Source organism: Pleurodeles waltl, chromosome 8 (genome assembly GCF_031143425.1).
Source record: "Pleurodeles waltl isolate 20211129_DDA chromosome 8, aPleWal1.hap1.20221129, whole genome shotgun sequence".
NCBI classification, from domain to species: Eukaryota; Metazoa; Chordata; class Amphibia; order Caudata; family Salamandridae; genus Pleurodeles; species Pleurodeles waltl.
In genome coordinates, this window is record NC_090447.1 from 1,020,228,285 (window position 1) to 1,020,255,616 (window position 27,332).

At 46.3% G+C, this 27,332-nt stretch overlaps 1 protein-coding gene across 1 annotated transcript in view; it reads left to right on the top strand.

The window, feature by feature from the left end:
- KLHL1 (kelch like family member 1) overlaps positions 1–27,332 on the top strand; it is a 1,088,169-nt gene that overhangs the window by 316,047 nt on the left and 744,790 nt on the right. The gene's annotated exons all lie outside the window — the stretch shown is intronic.

A 27,332-nucleotide genomic window follows, 5' to 3' on the forward strand; every position in this document is an offset into this window, starting at 1 on the left:
TATAGGTTTTCAGGATGTATTACTCCAAAACTGGCAGAAAGTGTGATTTTTGTGATTTGATGTAGATGTCTTTAATAGTTTCTGAGCAGTTAAGGATGAAAAAAAATACATATTTAATGTTGTGGAGGGCAGTTCTGAGTTCCACAAAAAAGTATAAGAAAATATATAATGAGTCAGGATAAGGATATCTTGCCCCTTCAGCAGGTGGAAGGGTTCCAGGGGCACCTCCCTGGTTAAAAAAAATATCTATATTTTTCTATTAAATGTTGTCAGGTATTCCTACTGGTTCCACAAATCTGCAGCATGTTTTTTTAAAGCCTGCTACTGTGCTTTTAAAATACATAGGGCCTGATTACAACTTTGGAGGAGGTGTTAATCCGTCCCAAATGTGACGGATATACCACCAGCCGTATTACAAGTTCCAGAGGATATAATGGACTTGTAATACGGCTGGTGGTATATCCGTCACATTTGGGTTCGGATTAACACCTTCCTCCAAAGTTGTAATCAGGCCCTTAATGTCCTGACATGGACCAGGGTTTGGAGAGGCAGCACAAGTCATTGTGAAGGGGAGTAGGGCATGCAGCCCCCTCCCAAGCCTATTCAGGCCATGCAGACCCCATCCCCTGAGGCTGTTAGCATTTTAAAGGGATGAATAGTATGCAGCCCCCCTTCCTGAGCTTCTAAAGGTCCAAGTTACCTCATCTCTGTGTGCCATATTCTATTTAAAGGGGAGTGGCACATGGCCCCTCTCCCTGAACCAGGTCAGGCCCTGAGAACCCCATTCCCTTGGGTTGTACTTTTTTTAAAGTGTGGGGGTGGCAATTAGCACCCCTCCCCAATCCTGTTCAGGCCACGAGGACCCCATCTCCAAAGGACAAAGGAAGGGTGACCCAACCTCCATGCCTGAGTGTTCAGGCAACAGGGACCCCATCCTGGTGGGTCAAATTTGCTTTAAAAGGAGATGGGGCAACTCACCCTCCTCCTCAAGCCAATATCCCTGTGGACCCTAGCTCTCATGCCTGAAACTCCCCGGGGTAATGTTTCCCCCACTCTCTTGGGCAGGGAACAGAACTTTGCTCCAGCCTGATGAGAGAAGTGAAAAAATGCTGCTCCCGTCTGGGTGGGAGCAAAGGAAAGGTGCCAGCTCCTGTCAGCACCCAGTATGGTGCTAATTAGGGAGCCAGATGGGGCCCTGTGGGCATTGATACTCCCCTTCTTTCCCCAACAGTTTCAGCAATGTGGGTCCCCACCAGAAATGTGAAAAAAGGCTTGGCTACAGCCAGGAGAGCTGGCTAGGGCAGAGTCCTTCACAGCCCCTCAAAATGTTGAGCTGGTAGTGCCCCAAGTGAGAGGTGGGACACCCACTTAACAAGAAAATGCAGGCTCTTGCCAGTACCTCTATTATTCCTGGCTGATCAGCTGGCAGGAGCTTTCCGGAGCCAAGGAGGCCCTGGGGCCCCCTTTCTGCCCCCAAATAAAATCTAAAATGTTGGTATCACAGGTAGCCCAGAGGCACCAATAAAATTTAAAAAAGTGAATAATAAATTAACGGCAGGAGTCGATGCTCTATCATTCAGTGCTCTTCAAAGGAGTGCCCAATAATGCCCTTACCCTTTTTTTGCAGTTGGTGATGTTTCCAGAAAAGGCAGGGGTACCACCAGCCAGATTTAGGTTTTGTGTTAGCGAAGACCTTTTGATTTTACTTATTTTAAGTATGTATAATATACTTACACATAGGTCTTCTAGCCACCTCTCTTTGTCCGTTGGTCTGTTGTTCATGTCATTCACATTTGTGTCTACCAACTGCAACATATAGCATGAGACAGTGGGCTAGCCTACCCAAGGCAAAAGTTAACTTCACTTTGAGTGACTGGATTTTACTCTCTCATAAGGGGCACATTCTTCATAAGCTAATTATCTTCAGTGTCAGTGTTGTTATTCTATGATAACTTTACTGTTACCTTTGTATTTCGAGCCTGATGTGATAGCAGGATGGACAAAAGCATATTACATCTTTATCAGATCCCATCTCTGGCCAATGCTGCTGTAAATTTCTTTTTGAGCATTTTGTGTTTCTGACTGCTGCTATTTCACAACATCACAGAACAGATTGATACCATTTGATACTGTTCTGTATTAAGTTATTCTCTTCTCTTTTTACTTCCCCTTCTTTTTTCTTTCTTTCTTTCTTTCTTTCTTTTTTCTTTCTTTCTTTCTTTCTTTCTTTCTTTCTTTCTTTCTTTCTTTCTTTCTTTCTTTCTTTCTTTCTTTCTTTTTCTTTCTTCTCATTCATTCCTTTTCTTTCCTTTTCTCATTCTTTCTTTCTCTCTGTACTTCTTTCTTTCTTTTGTTTATGTTCTATTTTCTTCCTTCCTTATCACTTTCTTTCATTCTTTTTTTGCAGAAAAAAACTAAAATCGGTAAGTCCCCAAGCAGATACAGCATACGTTTGTGTTTAATATACTTCAAGTAGTTTATAATCATGTACTCCTGATGAACTTTCACATTAAAAGTATTTATCATCATGCAGATACGACTTCACCATGTTAACACATTTTAATCCTGTAATCTGCTTAGTTTATGAGCACTGATGGAAATAGACTTTTTAGACACTGCATAAGCAGGTAGGTATGACAGCTCCTTTACCTGGAATGTGCCTAAAGACTTTTCCAAGAAGTGATGGTGTGATGAATTGCTGGCACTACTTGTCATTTCTTGCCAGTTAAGATTACCCAGAGTGCCAGGGACTGAGGTTTTTAATTTATTACACAACATAAGAAATGCTTGCTGTTTGGCTCTCACTTGTTTTAACAGGCACAATTCTAGGCAAAACATAGACATATATTTTAGCCACCAGAGCATTCAAAAGTCTTGCATACTCTCCCAACAGGATTTCACTCCAATATGTTATTAATGGCATTAATTTTGCCTTCCTGACCTGGAGGTTTGGATTTAAGCTGGCATCCCATAAATATATTCAAACAGTTGTTAAAGTGCATTGCTGGGCTAGGATATGTTTTCTGATTGATTCGTTTTGTCATGCCAGGTATCCTCTTGCGTAAATCCAGACTCCTAGATCATTATACTGTGTAGCATTGTTGATGCTTTTATTTTTCAACAGCCAGGCTCCACTTTTAATAATTCTTTTGCCATAGATAACTACTTTAGTTTTAGGCAAATTCACTTCAAGTCTCTTCGCCATGGTATATTAATCTAATTCATTAGTCAAATGCTGCAGGCCCTTGTTCAGGTGTTTTTTAGGTTTGTGTTAGCAAAAACCTTTTGATTTTACTAAAATTAGATTTATAACATAGTTACTTATGAGAGGTTCAGGCAGACTTCATCCATTAGTCTGTGGTTGATATAATTTACATTTTCTTCCACTGGCTTCGGCAAGCATTAAGGGACAATGTATCAGACACCTTCAGCCATTAACTTCACTATGAGTTAACGCACGCTGCCCTTTCACAAGGAACACATGCACACACAAAGTAGATACTTTCAGTGCCATTGAGTATCATGAAAATATTTTTGCCTGCAGCAAATGATTTGTTTTAGATTGATGAGGGTCTAGCATATTCACAAACAAATATGTTCTGCAAAAACAACACTAAAACAAGAAGTACCAGAAGGCTGGTGGCCAACACTAGAACTATTGTCTTTGCCAATGCTTGTTTTTAATTGTGATGGGGGCACAGGGAATAAAGCAGCCCCCCACCAGAAAACAGTAAGTTTCTTGAGTCATTAAATCCATGACACCAGGAGAACCATATTTTTCAAAACCACAATTATCTGGAGCTATATACTCTTCAGTGGAAGTCCAAGTCCTTCTTATTGTTGTTTTTATGATTGCACTTTGTGGGCTAAAAAATGATGAAAGAAAAGCTCGGAGGCATGTTAATTTTCTTATGTTTTTTTAAATAACAGTGTTTCTGAGTCTTTCTTTTAAACATTTTAAGCGACAAATTGCAATCATAAAAATAATGTTAAAAGAAAGACAGACATGTTGAGTTTATTTTTTTAATTAAAACATTGTGTGAATGAATACAATATACATTTTTAAAAATATTGGTGGGTTTTGGACAAAGATGATTGATCTGATTTATATATAGAGATATTCTTAACCTTTAATAAAGTCAATAGGCCCACTTTATATATTTTGGTGTTGTTACTCTTCGACAAAGTCAGTAAATCTGCCTGAGTGTGGCCAGAAGATTGTGTGCAGCATGTGGCTTGTGTTGGTATTGAAATATTACTTTATGTTAAAAAAAAAAAAATTGAAATTTACTGCAAAAAACGCAAAGGTTAAAGTGACCTTTGAGAGATCTCTTTCAAAAACTATTCCTTATTAATACGTATAATTGGTTACTCCAGCCCACTCATTCATAATTCTGCATTCTAATTATAGCTGTAGCCGCTGATAAATCCCTTGAAAAGCCAGTCAATCACTTAAATAAGATTCTGGTCTAAGGTCACGCTCAGGCAGGCTTGTCAAGGTATTCACAATTTCAAATAATGTTATATGAATGATCCACAAAAATCAATGGCTGCAAGAATATTCTGTGGTTCTCCTGTCTTCTGACTGGCCAATGCCTTTGACATAACTGAGAAGGAAAACATGTCCATCACTGTAAGTGAAGCTATATGCCATTTATTGGTTGAATCTACGTTCCCTCTGCTGTGAGGCATAAGGTAGCTTCCCAAAATCATTGAGGGGCTTGGAGTCCACCCTATTGCTTACCATTTGTTGGGATTTCTTGTGACTCTCATTTGTATGCTTCTTAGTCATATCCCAGTTTGTCAATATTGTCTTTGTCCCTCCATGGAGTATTGCCTCTTTACAATCCCTTTGATTGACTGGCATCATTGCTTCCACTGCTTGTTCTTCAAGCACTACTTTATTCTTTTGTGTGAAGCGCTCCATAGAGTGGGTGTATTCTTGAGCTGTCTTCCTCATAAAAGTCTCCTTCACTGCACTACTTGTTTCATTCTGTTGCCCAGCTGATTCTCTCTACCCCTTCCTTCTTTTACTTGGTTGTGTACTTCTTTCATTCTTTCGAATGATTCCTTCAACCATGCCACCATGTTACTTTCACCCCAAGCCTTTTGCTGCTTCTTCTCCTCTCCTCTCCACTCTTGTTTTCACATACCCTACAGCCCCCCTTTGCCTTTCCATGCCCTTCCATGCAGCTTCACTGTTACCCCCCACCCTCTCCCATGGTGATTTGCCAATATTTCCATTGTTGCTTCATGTTTTACCCACCTTCCCCATGTTGCATCCACTCCCTTGCCTGCCCACTTTAAAAAAACACTTTTGTGTGTTTATTTGATCTTTAGTTACTGATCCAACTTGGATTGGTATCTAAAAAGGTAAAAAAGTGTCTGCATAATTTTATTCACACAGATAAGTGTGCTGTGCATGCCTACAAAATGATATTGGCAGCTGCATCAATACGCATATTTTTAAAATGTAGGCACGCTACACCGCATCACAGGTGCTGTGCCGCATAACTGAATGCCATTAGCAAAGCAATAGGTCACAAAGACAAAAACTATTCACTTCCTTTGGAAATATGGTTTGTGGTTTTAGTAACTTCAACCCAACTCTGCTTGGATTTAGGAAACAATCCAGCTGTAGGCCAGAGTGCTGAAATAGCTGCTGTCTTAAATGCTTGAAACAATGTCCTGTGTCAAAGCTAATGAATATACCACACAGTGCAACAAACGTGGAAGATATTTTGAAGAACATGAAATCTCTGCCTCGCGCACCATGTAGCCAAAAACGTGGGGTCACTTGGACTCAATTAACAGAGTTGAAAATATTGATTTATCCCAGGCCTAGATGTGAACTCTGACATCCATGATAACATTGTGTTGGTGGAAATGTTTTGTACTACCTTGTTTTTTAATATGTTCATACTGCTCGTTTCATTGTTATAGCCTTCAAAGATATTTTTGAAGTTTGGGTTATTGGCTACTAGGTTAGTTGTGGGTCACTGGGTGTGAACTTTAGGTTTGACTTATTTTAGAAGCATTAGTTGTTACGCATGAGATTTAAAGAGATGCTGCAGTCATGTTAAATCGAATGTGCAGCAGTCTGCTCCTCATAATGAAATATACTGGGTGATGTTAGAGCCTGGCTGATTGTTATTCTATGAAGATTCCACCAGATCTGTCTGAAGGAAAATTAGCTAAATGTAATCTTGAATACTTCGTTCTTTCCCCCAAGACCTCCCTCCTCCTTGTGAACGTTTAGCTTAGAATACACACTTGAAGTCTATCTTAAGGTTCTTGCAGAATATTGTTGTTCTCTCAGATATGGCTGTGGAGTCCAGACTGGAAACACTGAGTTTTGTCACCGAATGTTTTACACCATACAACACTCATTCAACAGATAACACAAAAATATCTTTAAAGATCAACACTTCACATTTTAGTTTTCTTCATGTTGAGTTGTGAAAGATCTCACAAGTCTCAATGTAGTCAACTCAAACATGCAACATTAATCATACAGCTTCAGGAATTGTATGTGACGTATTCAAATTACATTAATCACTTAGGGCCTGATTATGAGTCTGGCGGTCCTTAGACCGCCAGACTTGCGGTGGAGGCGTACTGCCGTGGCTGTGGCAGTTCAACCACCATATGCAAGACTGGTGGTTGGTGCCGCCAAAACACTGACATCTCCGGCAGGATCTGTAATCCCGACAGAATGACTGCGATCTTGGTTGTAAACAATGACGGCAGTGCTGAAGCCAGCAGAGAACAAGTGCAGGGAGCCACAGGGGGGCCCTGCACTGTCCACGACACTGTCATGGGCAGTGCAGAGGCCACCGTCCCCAGCACCGTCATGCAGACAGCGTGCATTCCGAGGGTGCTAAAGTAGGCCCCTATGCAATGCCATACATAGCTAATATTAACATAGGCAATATGTATGTCATTAGCCAAATTGGGGATACCTTCATCCTGTTTTACAGACTCATTTGTAAAAATGATATAACGTTTTTGTCAAATGGTGCCCTAAGTTGAAAATGGGTCCTGGCATCTGTTTATAAGGTTAACCTTGTACTCTGGGCCCAGTGGTAAACCCATTATATTTAAATTCATCATCATTTGGGAGGATCCCAGATATTTGGAGGAGCTCAATTTGGTTTCCTGTCTGCAAAAAGGGTGCTCATTTATCTCCCTTCAACAAATGATTGATTGTTCTGTTACTTATAGATGGGAAATGGCTTGCTAAAGTACAGTTGCAGCTGCAGACACTAAGGAGAATAAAACCATACCACTGTGCCATCTGGGGTCTTAAAAGCAGTGTGGGATTGATGATAATTTAATGACATTATTAATTATTAGAATTCATTCTGCCTACACATAGCATATGTGTTCGATGCATCTTCTATCAACTTTGAGACTGGCTTAGAAGTGGAACTGCCTCTGTTGAAATCTGCTCCAAAAGAGGATTGAAATAATGATGATTTTTCTCACCCATGCTTTTTAACCTCTACACTGCCAATTAAAACAGTCCCTCAATAAAATAGGTCTAATACATTTTCACCTAATGTGTAGTATGCAGACAACACAACCTAATTGGAAATGGCAGTGGTTGAGCTCTCACAGCTTTGAGTATTAATTGCTTTATCAATGAAGAATCCATTAATACAGGTAAGTCAAAGGTTGCAGTCTTCAGGCACAGGGTAATAAAGCCAGGATGCTGGTACTTAAATGGGGCTTCCCTTGAGAGTGTCACCACATAAAATGTTTACGCTTTTATTACAGACAAGAGTGGTTTCCATCTCCAAACACTCCCTTAAAATCATCAGCTTAAAATGTTACTTTCTTGCACCTGAGCAAAAATATTTCCAGGCCATCATTAGTGCCAACCCTTGATGTTATACCTGCCAACTTAATGCAAACCCCACAATGTGGCTTGGTGGCTTTGTTAGTACAGATTTCCAAATGGGCTGATGTTACACACTATTGCACATTAAGGATAATGTTTGGGATATCTGATTGTACGATCAAAGTGCAAACTAAACAGTGTCCCTTAATTAAAGAGCAAGCATGTGACCTTGAAACCAGCTTTGTAACAATGGATTTAAAATTAAATCTGCCATCAAAGGATTGGTAGAGGTTAATCCTCTAAGAGCTTGTAATAAAGTTGCACAGAGTTCACTAAGAATTTGTCTGAGTATTTAGAACATGTTCTGAGTAAAGTTCTGAAAATCAGCCATTTGTTGGAAAAACCCTTGTCATATATTCAGTTTAAGCAATGTCATTAAATAAATAAAATTATAGATGGGTTACAGTGAACAACAAGGATGTTTTTCACAAAGAGTTTCTGAGTGACATCAGTTAGACAATGAGAGCAAAGCTCTATGATTTTATGTATGGCCCATGAATTTATCTTCCCTTGTTTTCATCTGCTACTCCCAGGCAGAAGTGTAATAGGGAAGCCATGTATAACATGGCCTCTTCATCCTCTCAAATGCATGGAATATCAATCCACCTGCCCCCAACTCACAACTACCCTCTGTGCCTCCCCCTTACTCTCCTGAAGCTGCACTTTCTGCTCTCCATCAAAGTACAGAATCATCACCACAATGACAGACTTTCCGGGAGGCCTCTCCGAGCAGTCTGTCATTCCTTCATTTTTCTAGCAACAGCACAGCAGTAAATATAAAAAAAACTAGAATCTGGAATTCACGCTAGTGACTTTCACTGGAAGCAATACATAACAAAGGCACTGACACAGGAGAATTAGGAAACATTAGTGGATGAATGAGGATTAGTCAGAGAATTAATCAGCCTTATCTTTGTTCTCTACAAAATGTTTTGTTACCATGAAAATACATATTGCCTTAGGTCATGCCTGTTCCTTTTTCTGCAATTTCAATCAAGTTGGAAAGGTACTGGAATTCTGTTATGTTGCAGACTATGGGCCTGATTTAGATATTGGTGGATGAGCTACTCCGTCACAATGATGACAGATATCCCATCTGACAAAATCAAAATCCCACTACATCCAGTGGGATTTGGATTTCGGTGGGCGGGATATCCATCACCATTGGGATGGATTAACTCATCCGGCAATATCTAAATCAGGCCCTACGTGTTTGTAAAGAGAGTCTTTATCACACAGCTGATACCTTTGCCCAATTTTCACTCTTGAGCAGCAAATGATGGATTAGATCGTTTTCATCAAAACGAATTACAGTGTATTGTTTACTATTATATTTAATTCATGATTTATGACAAATGTTTTTGTATTTTTTTCAGAGACCACCACCTTATTTTAGTTAATATGTTAAGACATTTATCATTAATTCTATTTATATATTTACAATGATTTCCATTAAGTGTTCACAAAATTCAAGTTAGTTTTTTACTAATAATGAATTGATAACAAACACAATTTGGAGTGTTTGTGAAAAACACATTGGGTTAGTTTACAGCGTATTGGGGGAATGGATTTATGCAGAGTGTGTTGGGGGGCTGATAAGATGTTAGAGAGCTTAAACATTTAACATTAGTCATATATCTCACCTTGCCATATGTATTTATTTTTGTCTCCTTGTAAAACTATACGTTAGCCCATAAGATTTTAAATTTGATTAGTTTTTTATCATTTTAATATGCATATTTTGCTGATAAGATGGTTTCTGTTCATGGTCTGAGACCTTTGTATGCAATATGTATTTTGTGGGCTCTTGACTCAAAAGGAGATTAGTCTTTTTTGTATCATTCATGTTTTTTCTTCTTGTGGACACTGCAGATTCTTTAGAATTACTATGGCATCATATTAAGATTAACATTCTTTATTTTTTTTGTACTCCTAGCATAATGGGTGGCTCTTTGTTGATCCCCTTGATTGTCAGGTATACAAACATTGAATTTGATTCTTTGTTTGAAACAGTTATTTGTGTCAGCTTTTCTGTCTTTTCTTTCGGGTGGCATAAATAATTGTCCATTATTACATTTCTGAATCTCTAATGGATTTATTGCTCTCTGAAACATTATTGTGCCCATCTTCTTTATGTTAAAGGCAAATGTAAAGGTTTCCTTTGTGGTGCAATCATCATTTCAATATTTATAACTTTAAGACTCTACTACAGAGAGCTTTAGCTGCCTGTTGAAGGTCTACTTTTTTCAATATATCACATATATGATTAGCGTGGGCTTTGTTTCAGCCTCTAGCTCATAAGTGGATAAATGTATTGTCTCTCTCCTTCCCTGCTCCTGTTTCAATGGCTTTCCCTATTAGTCCTGTGCTTGTCCTGCCTGAGAACACTGTGACATCACTGTGTTTTGATTGTATAATGTTTCATTAAAGCTTGTTTTTTTCCAGTCCATGGGAAGAACTACTTCCTATCCGTTGCTCCCTCTCTTGCTATTTTTTTCTCACTTTCCCTGCTCTCCTAACTCCCCATACCATTCTCTTCCCCTTCTTTCCCATCCTCTCTCATCCACTGTCTTTTTGCCCTCACCTGATGTGTTCTTTCTTTTTTTACACATTTTCCCTAGCCACTGCACTTTTGGTGGGCGGCCGCCTTTAAATGTGTTTCTGACAATTCGAAGATGGTTCAGCCTGGTAGGCATCTGCCGTTTATTCTTTTTTCTTTTTTCTTTTAGCAAATCACATTCAAATATTGCAGCTGCTGATATGTGAGTATCCACGATGGTGACCTTTAAAATTGATTTATTAAAATGAAACAAGTTACATTAAAAGGTGGCTGCCATTTATTCATGTTTATCCACTGGAGCCATCTGCAAATGGCACTTGGCAATGCGTAACAAATGGAATTCAAACAAGGTCACTGTGGGTGCACAAATGTCTGTTGTTCCCATCTTTTATTGGATTGTGTGTGCTTTACAAATATGTTCCAAGATTGCTGCTGCAGAAGTGTGTGCATTTGTGGCAGCTATCTGAGCCAAAAAACATTATTGGTAATTTCGAAGTAAGCCTCAGCAAGGCCTACTAGTGCAAGGGGTTCGCCCTTCTTTGCACAAAGTCCTCAGACCATATAGGAAGAAGTTGGCACAGAAACTGAAATAAAATACAAAGTTTATTAAACCTCATGAGGTGGTACTACAGTTCAAACAGCACCCTTCGGTAACGTTTGAAGTAGCACACTGAACTAAGAGAGCATGGTCCTTTTATACCCACGAAGGGGCTAAAAGACGGTGGTACAATTATAGAAGCAAGACTTGTATACATATTACGTCATATGGAAATGCACAGTCAACAGGTAGGAGGGGCTAACAGTTCTCAAGAACTCTTTGACACATTACTGTCTGTTACTAATTACTAACAGCTGCAGATCTTACTGAGCATGTGCGAAAGTGGGAGATGCTAAATATAACTTGTCACTAGACAGATTTTCAAGAGTAGTTAACAGGAAGGTAGGACAGAGCACATGGCAAGCACATGGCAGCATGTGGCAGAGATAATGGCTGTCATGAATACAAAATGGATTCCGTGAAATGTTCACAATAGTTGCTAAATACAAGATGTCTTCTGCTAATGCTTAATCTAATCACTACTAAATTACAACAGTAAAGCCAATAGATTTCACAGTCAAGATCTATTGGATGAAATTTTGTGTTATGGCATTTGAGACATTTGAACTTGGCATGTCAAATGACATTCTAACTTCATGATTCTCTTTTAAAGGCTGATGGGGAGGCAAAGCTTGACCCTTGGAGAGCCACGGCTATCCTATACCAAGGGTGCATGTCTGAGGAGATGGAGGAGCAGGGCCTAGAGGTCACCTGCCTCTTCATCACTGTCACCACACAAAGACTTGGCACATGTGGGAAATCCCACATGCAGGATTGATTGAAGCCTAGATGAATGGCCACTGAAAGGTAGGGAAAATGAAAAAGGACCATTCCCTTTTCAAATGATTTTGAGCAGGCGAGGAGTTTCTAGTGTTGCTGCATCACCCTTGTTGTCTCACCTATCCTAACTTTCATCACAAGGCCAAAGCAGTCACCCAATGGGTGTTGGTATCAGTTAAACTGTACTGATAAACTCGGAAGGGCAGTCGATAGGATGGTGAAGGGCAAGGACTTGCCAGTAGGTAGTTCATGGGATAGCTCACAGCAGGCACACCCGGTGGTAAGAAAGCAACCCAAAGGAGAGTGGCAAAGCAGGCATGGCACTTGCAGCCCAGTCACAGCCGGAGCGGACCTTGGATGCTGCACATCGTAAGCAAGGGAAGCCTAGATTTGTAACATAAGAAACACACTGGACCGTCATGATGGTGCACGTGAAAGCATGATTTTTGGCATGACAGTTAAAGACTAAGGCCCTCATTATAACCCTGGCGGTCTGTGATAAAGCGGTGGTAATACCGCCAACAGGCCAGCGGTAACAGAAATGGAATTATGACCACTGCGGAAACCGCTCAGGCAGACAACAGACAGCCACTTTAACACACAGACCACCACGGCGGTATCAACAAGCTCCATGGTGTTAACCGTCAACAGCCAGGTGGAAGACAATGTACTGCCCACTGTATTACAACAGGCCTATCCACCACCTTTTCTGGGGCAGTACCAATGACATCAAAAGCACAGCAGAAACAGAACACAGAAGTCAAAGGACTCACCTCTAGAGACTCAGGGAACAGCCACAACGCCATGGAGCCTGAGCACATATTTTCGATGCTCATCTACCTTTTCCTGCACACAAGCGAGGGGGGAGGAAAATGAGAGTGACACACAAACACATCACACGACACCCCCATCCCAACACCATTCACACAATCAGATGCACAAACATAACATATCCACCCCGTACCCCTCAGGAATAATGCAAGGAAAAAATGATTGGAAGAAAGTGAGTGTAATACAATAAAATAACATGAATACGTGCATCGAAATACAAAACGTATATACATATTTACAAATTGTGGGACACTGCTGAGTCCTTAATGTCCGTGAGCCATAGGGCCACATCACATAGGCCAAGGCCTCACCTCACTCCTGCAACAACACGGAGAGAACACTGCAGGGGCATCAGGTCAAAAATACACAGGCAGCTCAGGGGGATGGGGAGTCGGGGGGCACCTCAGCTGGAAGATGGTATAATGCCACTGGCACTGGGTGGGGCTACATGCCCACTGCTTGGTCCTGGGGAGTGCAAGGCCACAGTCTCTCAAGTGGGTGGTTTGCACACTGCTTGGTCCTGGGGAGTGCAAGCCCACAGTCTCTCAAGTGGGTGGTTTGCCCACACCTTGGTCCTGGGGAGTGCAAGGTCACAGTCTCTCTAGTGGATGGCTTCTCCACTGCTTGGTCCTGGGATGTGGAAGGCCACAGTCTCTCTAGTGGATGGCTTCTCCACTGGTTCTGGAGGGGGCATTGTGCCCAGTGTGCTTCATCCTGGGAAGGATGGGGTGAGTGGATGGCTTCTCCACTTGTTCTGGAGGGGGCATTGTGCCCAGTGTGCTTCATCCTGGGAAGGAGGGGGTGAGTGGGTGGCTTCTTCCACTGGTTCTGGAGGGGGCATTGTGCCCAGTTTGCTACATACTGAGAAGGATGGGGTGAGTGGTTGGCTTCTTCTAACGGGTTCTGGAAGGGGCGTTGTGCACAGTGTGCTTCATCCTGTGAAGGATGGGGTGAGTGGATGGCTTCTTCCACTGGTTCTTGAGGGGGCATAGTGACCAGTGTGCTTCATCCTGGGAAGGATGGGGTGAGTGAATGGCTTCTCCACTGGTTCTGGAGGGGGCATTGTGCCCAGTGTGCTTCATCCTGGGAAGGATGGGGTGACTGGATGGCTTCTCCACTGGTTCTGGAGGGGGCATTGTGCCCTGTGATGCAGAGCTTGGGGAGTGCAAGGTCAAAGTCTCTCACCTGGGTGTCAGACCCACAGGATTTGCAGGGGCCAGGCCGCACAGCAGCCCATGGATGCAGGACTACACACTGTCCGCCGATGGTGACAGCTGCTCAGAAGTGGCAGTGGCAGTACTGCTGTTGGTGCTGGCAGTGGTGGGGGGAGGCTCCAGTTCATCCCCTGCAGCCTTGAATGGCTGCCCATTGGGGCTGCTGCTTCTGGCAGTGGTGCCGGTGGCAGTGCTGCCAGGGGTGGAGGGGAGGCTCCAGCCCTTTCCCTGCAGGCTCAGATGGCTGAACCACCATGGTTGGTGGTGGGGACTCCGAATGAGTCCCAGCACCAGGTCTCCTGTCCTTCCTGCCTGCTGATGCAGGCCCCTTGCCCTTCCTGCCAGCAGCCGGGATAGCCCCTTGCCGTTCCCTCTTGCAGCTGGTAGTGCCTCCTTGCCCTTCCATGTCGCAGCTGGTGGTGCCTCCTTGCCCATCCTTGATGCACCTGGTGCAGGCACCCTATCAGTGTGGCTGCCTGGTGCCCGGGATCCTCTCCCACCTGCAGTAGCTGTCGACACTACTGTGGCCATGGACTGGGTGGCTGCGGTGCTCACCTGGGTTCTGACCACCCTGGCCCGATGTGAAGGATGGGAGGGGGAGTGGTAGGGAAGAGGTCAAGGGTGGAGAGGAAAAGCTTCTTAGGGACATTGGTGCGGGAAGAGGGTGAAGGTTTGGGAGTGGAGGAAGAGGAAGTGGTTATAGGAGGTGTCTAATGTGTTTGGGTGCAGGTGCATGGGCTGGATGCTGTTGAGAGGTGGATAGCTGTTGGGTGTCCGAGTGCTTGCGTTTGTGTACTTTGGGAGGAGGGGGTACAGACACAGTGGGAGAGGACACAGAGGATGTATGCATGGATGTGGTGACTGCCAGTGAGGGGTGTGTAGTGATAGGCGTGATGGTGCTAGTGGATGAGGATGTAGTGCAGGCAGGTGTGAGTGTAGACGCTACTGGGAGGGAGGTGGACGAGGAGGACATAGTAGAGGCAGTGGATGATGCTAATGCACATAAGGACAGGGTGACAAAACAAAAAGGAGGGGTAGAGACAAAGGATACCCTTGATCAATGGTGGCAACAACACCACCGTTGGCATACACAACACACACACACAAAAGGAACAGCCCTACGCACTAAGCAATGCACTAACAGTTACAATGCTAGTCACTAGCCCATGGACAGAGATCCCTAACGCCAGTTGCAGCATACCTGAGACCGACAGACACCTGCCCAGTAGTGGATGCCCACAAGCTTGGTTGGAGGAGGTGTACATCAGACCCTGCCCAACTGGGCTCTATCCTGCAATGTCCGGCCTGGCCTAGGGGTACCCACATGAACCACCCGGATGACACCCCACCACGTGCAAGTAGTATATTGGGGCACCGTACTCACCCCCTTGTGGCTGCTGTGATGCCCCCTAGCACCCATCCAGCTCCGGGTAGGCCACCGCCAGTATGAGGGCCATCAGGGGTCAGTGTTCGACGGGCACCCCTTCCTCGTTGGGAGGCCATCCCCAGCTGGGCCTCCACCGTCATTTGTGCCCAGCATCTCAAGTCCTCCCACCGTTTGTGACAGTGGGTGCTCCACCTGCCCTAGACCCCCAGGGTCCGCACGTCCTTGGCGATGTCACGTCATATACCCTATTTTTGTGGGCGCTGACCTGCACAGAAATACACATAGGGAAAGGAATTAGACAGACCGTCCTGCCTGCTACACTCCTGGCCCACCATAGCCCTCACATCCACTTATGCACAGACATTGCCCACCGTACATACAGCACACTGCCCAGGGCCCTTACACCAACCCTCTCCACATGAGGCCCTCACACACAGCACTCCATGCATTCATGCCCCCTGCATCGTGCTCACAGTATACTCACCTGTTGGTCTGGAGGCCCATACAGCATTCAGTACTGGGGTAGGACCCCATCCACCAGTCTCTCCCACTCCGCAGCAGTGAAGACAGGGGCCCTCTCCCCAGTGACACGAGCCATGGTCGGTTCCAGACACAGGTCACAGCAGCACTTGCAGCGTAGGTCCTTTCCTGTTGAAGGTCAGGTAGCAAGTGAGTGAACAGATAGAAAATCGCGGTCACATCCGCGGCGGAGCATACCGTCACCACCAGTGTACATCACCATTGGTCACTGTAACCCGTAAGGACCAATGGTATCCAATGAGGATTTCCACAGCGGTTTTTGACCGCCTCCCGCAATGGCACACAACGTCAGCAGAATTACCTCATTTCCACATGTCCCTCCATACAGGACAGGCAGATGCCATTTCAGGGGGAGGGCAGGCAATGGCACCTAACTGCATCACAGTACACATAGTCACTATTTGGGCCTATCCAACAATATATTGTTACAGTCACAACATGCAATTCAGTGTAGTGTTTGGAAATATGAAACACTGACCAGCTGCTCACCGTTTGCCCCCTAGATTGCAACCTCTGCAGATGAATAGGAGAAGGAGGCACCCCCCCCCATGTACAGGCCCCTGGTGGACTAGGCAGCAATGGAGGACAGGCACATTATCCTCATCTATAGACTGGACAGGGCCACAATCACAGAGCTGTGTGCCCAATCGGAGCCTGACCTGATATCCGTCACCCCACCGGGATCCCCCCTCTTGTGCAAGTGCTATTAGTGCTTCATTTCCTGGTGACTGGCTCCTTCCAAGTGACAGTGGGCTTGGCAGCTGGAATGTCTCAGCCAATGTTCTCAATAGTGCTGCCCTGATTAAACACATGTTCAGCTACATCGTTTTCCCCCAGGTGGAGGATATGGCCACAGTGAAAGCTGACTTCTATGCAATGGGACATATCCCCAACATAAGTGGGGCTATAGATGGTACATATACAGCATTTGTCCTTCCCCCCAGAGAAATGAACAGGTGTTCAGAAACCGAAAGAGCTTTCACTCTATGAATGTGCAGATAGTGTGCCTGGCAGACCAGTACATCTCCCATGTCAATGCAAGGTATCCTGGGTCTGTGCATGATGCCTTTATCCTGAGTAATTAGAGTATCCCATATGTGATGGCTCAACTCCAGAGGTACTGGGTGTGGCTAATAGGTGAGCTCTAGCTCCCACCCCGTATGTGTTCGTGTATGGGTATGGTGTGGGCCCCAAGGGTTAGTGTGTGTCTAACAGTTGTCTCTCGATATTTGCAGGTGACTCTAGTTACCCCAAACTATCATGGCTACTGACCCCTGTGAGGAATCCCAGGACAGGGGCAAAGGAACTTTACAATGAGGCACATGGGCGAACAAGAAGAATAATTGAAAGGACATTCGGCCTCCTGAAGGCCAGGTTTCGTTGACTCCATCTAACAGGTGGATCCCTGTACTACTCAACCAAGAAGGTGTGCTAGATCATCGTGGCATGCTGTATGTTGCACAACCTTGCCTTACGTCGCCAGGTGCTTTTTCTGCAGAAGGATGAGGCTGGAGATGGGAGTGTGGCACCATTGGACCCTGTGGACAGTGAAGACGAGGAGGCAGCGGATGAGGATGAGGACAACAGAAGTGCTATAATATGGCAATACTTCCAATGACACACAGGTAAGACACTGTGATTTCACTTAACATTGACAGTTTTGTGTTTGACATTGTCACTGGCAGGCTGATTTTCCCACTTCTATGGCCACTTACTCTACCCTTTGGCATCTCTATTTGCAGATAATTGTGCCCCACTATCGCTGCTGGTGTGTTGACTGCAGCCAACTACAGGTCATTCCTATGTATACATTACTGTACTGTTGTATTGCAGTGTTTAAATCTTGTTAAACTAATACATATTTCAATCATTTGACAGACTCCATACTTGTATTTATTCAAATGGTTTTTAATAAGTGCTAAAAAGTAGAGGGGGTGTGCAATGGGCTGGGGTGATGGTGGAGGAATGTCCAGGATAGAGTCCAGTCTAATTGTATCACTGGTGCATTGTCCAGGGGGGCATAGGAAGTGGAGCAACAGCAGTTCAAGGTGGACAGGGTGACAGAGTGGGACACAAGGGTGACAATCAGGTGAGTCTTAAGGGGGGTCTCGGCAATAGTCTCTGGCTTCTTCCTGGATCTCAGGGACTGTTTTTGGGGTGGTTCTCCTTCTGCAGGGGCTGGGGTGCTGGTGGCTTGTTGTTCCTGTGGTGGGGCCCCCTGTCCATTAGCGGCAGCGGAGGTGGAAGGCTGTTCATCGGTTTGGCTAGTGTCAGGGGCCTTGTGGTGTGCCACTGCCTCCCTCATGGTGTTGGCCATTTCTGCCAGCACCCCTGCAATGGTGACCAGGGTGGTGTTGATGTCCTTCAAGTCCTCCCTGATCCCCAGGTACTGTCCCTCCTGCAGCCGCTGGGTCTCCTGCAACTTGTACAGTATCTGGCCCATCATCTCCTGGGAATCGTGGTATGCTCCCAGGATGTTGGGGAGTGCCTCCTGGAGAGTCAGGTTCCTCGACCTGTCCTCCCCATGTCACACAGCAGTCCTCCCAGCTTCCCTGTTGTCCTGTGCCTCTGTCCCCTGAACCGTGTGCCCACTGCCACTGACCGCAGGTCCCTGATTGTCCTGTATTTGTGGGGTGGCCTGTGGTCCCTGTTGTTGTGGACACACTGCTGATTGACATGTCCTGGGGACAGAGGTATGGGCCTGCTAGGTGGGTGCTGTGGTGGTGTTTCCTGAGGGAGGATGCTCTTTGGTGGTATGGGACTGTTCCTGGGTTTCCCACTGTCCGGAGATCCCTGATGGGTCAGGTTGGCCATCCAGATCCAGCTATCCAGAGCTGCTGTCATCACTGTGGGCCTCTTCTGGGGGGGACTGGATGTTGCTGGCACCTCCTCTCCTGTGACATTGGGTGGGGGACCTGTGGGGATGTAAATGCAGTGTTATTGTTTCAGTGTGTGTCATGTTGTGCATTGGTGTGTTGCCCTCTATGGTTGTTATTGACCTGTCAACTTTGCCTTGTGTGAGTAGTTATTTTGTGGGCTAGGTGATTCTCTCTAGTGTGCATGCTTTAGTGATGGGTGTCCATGCAGGTCTGTGATGGGTGTCTGTGCATTGGTGTTACATGCAGGGTTTGGTGTTGGGAGGGGTGAGTTGTGATGGTGGGGTGTGTGTGAGGTGGTGGTGTGATGGGAGTGAGGGTAAGGGTAGGGGTTTGTGATGGCATGCAGGTAGGGGGGTGATAGTAATAGAGAGTTAACTTACCAGAGTCCAGTCCTCCTCCTACTCCTGCCAGGCCCTCAGGATGCATGATTGCCAAGACCAGCTACTCCCATGTTGTTAGTTGTGGGGAAGGAGGTGGGGGTCCACCACCCGTCCTCTGTACAGCTAATTGGTGTCTTGCTGCTGTGGAACGCACCTTCCCCCACAGGTTGTTCCACCTCTTCCTGATGTCACCCCTTGTTCTGGTGTGTTGTCCCACGGCCTTGACCCTGTCCATGATTCTACGCCATAACTCATCTTCCTTGCAATGGATGTCTGCTGCAACTGTAATCCGAATAGCTTTGGCTCTACCATTCTAGTAAGCTTCACTTGACCCGTGTGCCGCTTTTCGACGTCCTGTAAGTGTTTTTCAAATTTTCAGCGCCTTGCCTCCTTGCGCTTCTGCCCCCGTTGTGGCCCCTTCTGATTGTGCCGCTTTTCGCCGTCCTGTAAGTGCATTTCTATTTTTTACAAGCGCCTTGCCTCCTTGCGCTTCTGCCCCCGTTGTGCCCCTCTGATTGCTTTACCCCGATTGTAACTTGTGCCATAATTGTATTTTGTGCTTTGCGCTTCTGCCCCCGTTGTGCCCCTTCTGATTGTGCCGCTTTTCGCCGTCCTGTAAGTGCATTTCAATTTTTTTCAAGCGCCTTGCCTCCTTGCGCTTCTGCCCCCGTTGTGCCCATCTGATTGCTGTACCCCGATTGTAATTTGTGCCATAATTGTATTTTGTGCCAGTTTTTACTGTTTTGTGCCTTGCTTTTTTCCCTGGTTTTCGCCCCTTGGGCGCTCCCCCTTGCCGATCTCCCCTTGCCGCTGCCTCCCTGCGGCCCGCCCCCTTGCGCCCCCATTCGCCGCTCCCTCCCGCCTTCCGCCTCCCAGCTGCTCCTCCCTCCCCCTCCCTTCTTAATGGCTGGCACTGCGTGTCGCGAGTGAGCGACCTCTGACCTGCCTTAGGTCTAGAGCTCACCCCCCACATCCGCAGCACCAACCTGCTGTCTCCTGCCCCTGACCCCCGTCCACGCTGCTGCTAGCGTGTTCGAGGCCCTCCTCCACCCGTAGGCATCCTCCTGCGCCTCATCCCTGGTGATTAGTGGGCTCTAGTAAGCTTCACTTGACCCGTGTGCCGCTTTTCGCCGTCCTGTAAGTGTTTTTCAAATTTTCAGCGCCTTGCCTCCTTGCGCTTCTGCCCCCGTTGTACCCCTTCTGATTGTGCCGCTTTTCGCCGTCCTGTAAGTGCATTTCTATTTTTTTCAAGCGCCTTGCCTCCTTGCGCTTCTGCCCCCGTTGTGCCCCTCTGATTGCTGTACCCCGATTGTAAATTGTGGCATAATTGTATTTTGTGCCTGTTTTTACTGTTTTGTGCCTTGCTTTTTTCCCTGGTTTTCGCCCCTTGGGCGCTCCCCCTTGCCGATCTCCCCTTGCTGCTGCCTCCCTGCGGCCCCGCCCCCCTCGCACCCCCATTCGCTGCTCCCTCCCGCCTCCCAGCTGCTCCTCCCTCCCCCCTCCCTTCTTAATGGCTGGCGCTGCGCGTCTGCGCCAGAGGCGTGCCAGAGGCAAGCCCGTCTGCGCCCATCCGCGCCTGGACCGCGCCCAGCGCCACCCCCCCTGGTCCGCACGCCCCCCGCACCCTCAGCCTTCGCTACTCGGCCAGCAAACTCCTCGCCCTCAACCCTGGGTCCTCCACAGAATGCTTCCAGGCCACCCCGAAGCACACCAAAGGACCTTTTTCCTGCCGCACCTGCAACTTCACCTGCAACAGAACAAAAACCACCTGCACTGCATCCTCCTCAACACACGCTCCGCACGAAAGCACGCCATTGAGCTCTGGGACCTGCTCGACACCGCCGCCCCAGACGTAGCCTTCCTAACCGAAACCTGGTGGAACGACTCCTCGGCCCCAGACATAGCCATCGCCATCCCTGACGGCTACAAGATCACCAGAAGAGATCGCACCAACAGAATCGGCGGAGGAATAGCCATCGCCCACAAATCTACCCTCAAGATCCACACCCACACGGACGACACCCTCAAGACAGCCGAACACCTCCACTTCCAGATTCACACGGACCCCAAAACTACCCTCAGAGGAACCCTCATATACCGTCCTCCAGGACCAAGAGCCCCCTTCAGCGACACCATCTCCGACCTCGCAAGCACCCACGCCCTCGCCTCTTCAGACTACATCCTCCTGGGAGACCTTAACTTCCACCTGGAGAACAACAATGACGCCAACACCGCATCACTGACCACCAACCTCTCCAACCTCGGACTCAGTCAACTGGTCAACACACCCACCCACATCGCCGGCCACACCCTTGACCCACTATTCACTGCAAGCAACCACATCTCATTTAGCCACACCTCCGAACTCCACTGGACCGACCACCACTCCGTCCACTTCACGTTCAAGAAAAACACCGAACACCACCGCACCCCTCTACCGCCTCACCGCCGCTGGGGAAAAGTCACCGAAGATCAACTGGCCAGCACCCTCGCCAAAAACCCACCACCCGACCCCACCGACCCGGACTCCGCCGCTATCAACCTCCAACAATGGATCCTCAACTGCGCCAACATCCTAGCACCACTCAAGAGACCCACCGTCAACGAAGAAAAGAAAAAACCAGCCTGGTTCACAGATGAACTGACCACCTCCAAACGCACCTGCCAGAAACTCAAGAAGAAATGGATCCTCGAGCGCACACCTGACAACCTTGCTACCCTCAAGGAAGCCAACCGCGAACACCACCAACTGATCGGACTCGCCAAACGCTCCCACTTCACAGAACACCTTAACAACAACGCTCACGACTGCAAGGAACTCTTCTGCATCGTGAAGGAACTCTCCAACCCCAACGCCAACGTCAACGACGTCCCTCCATCCCAGAAACTCTGCGACGACCTCTCCACCTTCTTCTACCAGAAAATCGCAGCCATCAATGACAGCTTCAACACCACACCTCCGCCAGACCCCACCCCCAACAACTCCTCCCACGCCGACCGCATCACCACCTGGACCCAAGTAGACGACGCCGAAACCCTAAAGACCATGAACTCCATCCACTCAGGATCTCCCTCTGACCCATGCCCACATCACGTTTTCAACAAAGCCGACGTCACCATCGCCCCCAAACTCCGCAAGATCATCAACCTTTCCTTCAACACCGCTACCTTCCCGGACAGCTGGAAGCACGCAGAAATCCAACCCCTCCTCAAGAAACCTAAGGCTGACCTCAACGACCTCAAAAACTTCCGACCGATCTCCCTCCTCCCTTTCCCAGCGAAAGTCATCGAGAAGATCATCAACGTACAGCTCTCCCACTACCTCGAAGACAATTCCATCCTAGACCCTTCCCAATCCGGTTTCAGACGCAACCACAGCACAGAGACTGCACTCCTCGCCGCCACAGATGACATCAGACAACAAATGGACAACGGCGAAACCTCAGCCCTCATCCTCCTAGACCTCTCCGCTGCCTTCAACACGGTCTGCCACGCACCCTACTAAATCGACTCCACGAAGCCGGTATCCAAGACAAAGCCCTCAACTGGATCTCCTCTTTTCTCTCCGGCAGAACCCAGAGAGTCCGACTCTCACCCTTCCGCTCCGAAGCCACCAACCTCATCTGCGGCGTCCCCCAAGGCTCCTCACTAAGCCCAATGCTGTTCAACGTCTACATGGCCCCCCTCGCACAACTGGCCCGCCAGGACAACCTCAGCATCCTCTCCTACACTGACGACACCCAGCTCATCCTCTCCCTGACCAAAGATCCTCTAACCGCCAAAGCCAACCTCCACGAGGGACTGAAAACCATCGCCGAATGGATGAGCAACAGCCGCCTGAAACTTAACTCCGACAAGACGGAAGTCCTCATCCTTGGTCGCACCCCCTCGGCCTGGAACGACTCTTGGTGGCCCACCGCCCTGGGCCCCCCACCCACCCCAGCCAGCCACGCACGAAACCTCGGCTTCATCCTCGACTCTGCTCTCACCATGTCCAAACAGGTAAACGCTGTCCCCTCTTCCTGTTTTAACACCCTCTGCATGCTCCGCAGGATCTTCAAGTGGATTCCAACAGGAACCAGAAAGATGGTGACCCAAGCCCTCGTCAGTAGCAGACTCGACTACGGCAACGCACTCTACACAGGCATCCCAACAAAAGACATCAAATGACTCAAACGCATCCAGAACGCATCCGCCCGCCTGATCCTCGACATACCCCGCCGATGTCACATCTCCCACCACCTGAAGGACCTCCATGGCTCCCCGTGGACAAAAGGATCACCTTTAAACTCCTCACCCACGCACACAAGGCACTACACGACACCGGACCCACCTACCTGAACACCAGACTCAACTTCTACGTTCCCTCACGCCAACTACGCTCTGCCAACCTTGCCCTCGCCATCGTCCCCTGAATCCAGCGAAAGACCTCTGGCGGCAGATCCTTCTCCCACCTCGCCGCCAAGACTTGGAACTCACTCCCGACCTCACTACGCCAGACCCAGGACCTCCTCACCTTCAGGAGACTCCTCAAGACATGGCTCTTCGACCGATAGCAGCGACCCCCCCCCCCCAAGTGCCTCGAAACCCTAACGGGTACATAGCGCGCTTTATAAATTTAATGATTGATTGATTGATTGATTGATCTACCCGGATTATTTCTTCCACCATGACCCTTAGCTCTTCCTCTGAGAACCTGGGGTGTTGTTGTGGTGCCATGGGTGTAGTGTCAGTGGTGTGGGTGAAGGTGTGTGAGGTGATATGTTGGTATATGTGATGTAAGGTACATGGATGGTGTATAGGTGATGGAGGTATGTGGCTGTCGTCTTGTCTGTGGTCTTTCTATCTCCCTTGTTGCAATTGTGTTTAGTCGTAAAGGATTGTGGGTAATGTGGGTGTGTGTTTTACAGTGGTGTGGGTTTGGTGTGTCTATGGGTGTCAGGTGTGTGTTATTCAAATTGTCCAATGTAGTTTTGTTTTGTATGTGTGTGTGTATTTTGAGCACAGCGGTATGTAGCGCCAATGGTTTACCGCCATTGAATGTCTGCTGCAGTGATTTGTGGGTTTGTTGGCCTAAAGGTGTGGGTTTTGCTACTGCCAGTTTATCATTGACCTTTGGGCTGGTGGACTTGTGTGTGTGGCTGTATAGTGACGGATTGCTCCGTGTGGGTCATAATGGCAAGTGTCAAAATGAGGGCCTAAATATCAAAGTGATGATTTATGGTTTAATGGTGCACTTCCTAGACAATGAGCAACAAGCTGTGGTTTGATGTTAATTGTTATGCATGAACTATGATGAATTAATGCTCAATTTAGGTTGGGATGTGTTTTTGTCAGTCAGTCAGTCAAGAGAACTTTATTTCAGCTACAAGACACATAAAAGCACATAGCAGCAATAAATAAATACACAAGGTTATATAAAATATGTACAGTACATATAACTAAATAAAAATAATAAAATTAAATGCACTCCCAGAGTGAATTGATACATTATTGCAAAAACCATTAGACAGATAAACGTTTACCTCTAACAATCCAGCATGCCCCCAAGGAACTTGGCAACAGCAATCACTAACATCGGGCGAGTGTCTGATCTGAGAATTCGAAGGGCTATGTCAAACCTGCAAACTCCTAACAGTCTACAAGCCGGGGCCACCCATTTCCTACGAGAGACAGCATATGCAGGGCATACAAATAAGACATGAGGGAGGTCTTCAATGGGTGCTTTGCAAGTTGGGCAGATGGTTGTTTCTTCATGTGACCAGCGACTGGTAAGTAATCTTGGTGGCAAGGTGCCTATGCAGATCTGGAAATACAATTTCCTTTCTCTTAGCACCGTGATTTTGTACCAGAAAGCCTCCTATTTGCACGCCTCTTTTAGGTTGGCAGATTTACTTGATAGTGTGGAGTGAAGTGCAAACCCCAGATCTTCAGAGTCTACCATATGCCAATTCAATTTATGAGGTCGCTTTTTGAAGGAAAGGAGGCAGTAGTTGTAGACTTCCAGAGCTCCCTAAGCCCAAGTGAATAAAGTAGCCCCTTGATGTGTCTGAGCCAGTGGATACTATAAGAATGGTCTGCTTCTAAAATTACCTGCAGGGCTACAGTATAGGACGCAAGTTCCGGGGTAGTCCAAAGATGCCGCCAGTACAAAAGGGACGTAGGTGGGCCTTATGGCCAATATGTTTCATGCCTAGGTCCTTAAGAAGGGAGTACTTGGGGCCTTTGGGGGAGGGACACGAGATTTCTTAGGAAATTATTTTCAGAAATCGTTATTTCTTGGGCTTTGGCATAGCCCAACAGTTCAGCCCTGTAATGGGCTGAGCTCACAGGCTTGGCTTCATATATCTGGATTGCAGGGCATACTGGTTTGGTATGCGACTTGTGCAGCTGTGTGTTGATGCTTATGGCACAGGTTTATGCATGTAAATGATGCCAACATGGACAGGTTCATCTTGGTCGGATACATCTGTCCTTTCTCTCCAACAGACAACATCAACCCAGAGCAGGAACGTGAATATGTCAACTATCTGGAGAGGTACCACCACCACATCAGACATGTCTGCAAGGCATTCAGTAGAATGGGGTGGAGGTTTGCGAGGAGCAAGGTTGACAGATCCTAGAGCTCACCACCATGGGTAACTACAATGGAGAGAGGGCAATCCCTAGATATCCCAAAGATACTGAAGCTCTCCTGGGCCCTCAGCTACCACACCACCCTTGCCACCACATGTAGTCCAGGCTAGACCTGGGCATAGTTCAAGTGCAGTACAGGGCAATATTGACATTCACCAGAGGCTGGCAGGCCTGGAACTACAGGTTGCCACTGTGTTGTCTAAACTGACAGACTACAGAAATCAGTGGACATTATCTTGACCCAACTGTAGTAGACCTGAACAAGTCGGCCCTTCCCTGTTTGTTGTTTTCTCATGTTATTCTCATGTGTGTGTAGTATAGTGTAGGGATTTGATTAGTTTTAAATTAGGTAGTTTTGAGGTTAATTATTTTTCATACTTCATAGTTGTTAGTTGGGAATTAGGGGGGTTAATTTATTTAGCTGGTTGGGGATTGATGTCTAGTGTGTTTATATTTAAAAAATATACATATGGTAAAATGTTTAAAAAAATACAAAAAATTATTTGTTAAGGTTTCTGTGTTTAGTTAGTTTATGTATTTATATGTGTATGTTTAGTTAGTTTATGTATTTATATGTAGGTGCAGTTAGTTTATTGTTTCATTTATATATTTATTTAGTTTATGTGTTTGTGTGCCTCTTGTCCTATTGTGTATTAAAGTGAGTTTAATAAGACTAATGTGTTTATGTGTAGGAATGCATACGTAAAAAAGACAGGTAATTTAGGGTGTTTTTTAGGTTAAGGTAGGATAGAAAAAGATAACTTAGGTTAGGATTGACAAAGTTTCGGTGTGTAAGGTAGGTCAGCTTAGTTTCTTTTTAGAGATAGTCCTTACATTTTTGTGAATAATAAATATTTTAATTGAATTACAATATTTCTTTCTTACTCACAATGTGGCAGTTGACATACATGGCTTTGCTGGATTTGGTCCATGAGGTTTGCTTCCAGGATAATACTTGTAAACATGGTTGACAGGTTGAAGGACCAAAGTAGTATAGAAAGATGAGTTTTATCAGGAATTGCTAAACAGATTGTTCACCATGGTGTGCAGACAAACTACCATTCTTGTTGTGGATAGCTTCCAGGCCACATACAGCCACCAATGTTGTACTGTGTATCGTAAGTGATGCTACATGTAATGTAAGAGCAAACAGCTGATGTAATTTGGAGTTATCAGGGATGTGTTAGCTCACATACAGTTCCCATACACTTCCTCACATATCCTTGCAACACTTGTCACATCATAGTCAAGAGTTGGCTAGCATCTGCTACATATCTGCCACCTGGACAGTCACATATTTGTGCATGAACATTGATATACATTTGAAGAGAGAACTTCATACATGTGATCTTGGGTGACTATTTGCTAGTTCTCATGCACATATATTTCACATACATTTGAGTCCTTGCCCTGTGCTGCATTCTGTAATTGCTTATTCTGTGATTCCGTGCAATTTCAGTTTGTGAATCTTCAGAGTATTATGGGCCAGCACAAAGAACATGGGGTACTCCATCTCATAATTGCTAGGCACACAACAGGCTGTATGGGTGAAGTGATTTTATTTACAAGTGGACATCGGAGCAAGTAGCAAGTGGCAGTCCTTGGTACAACCACTCCAACATTT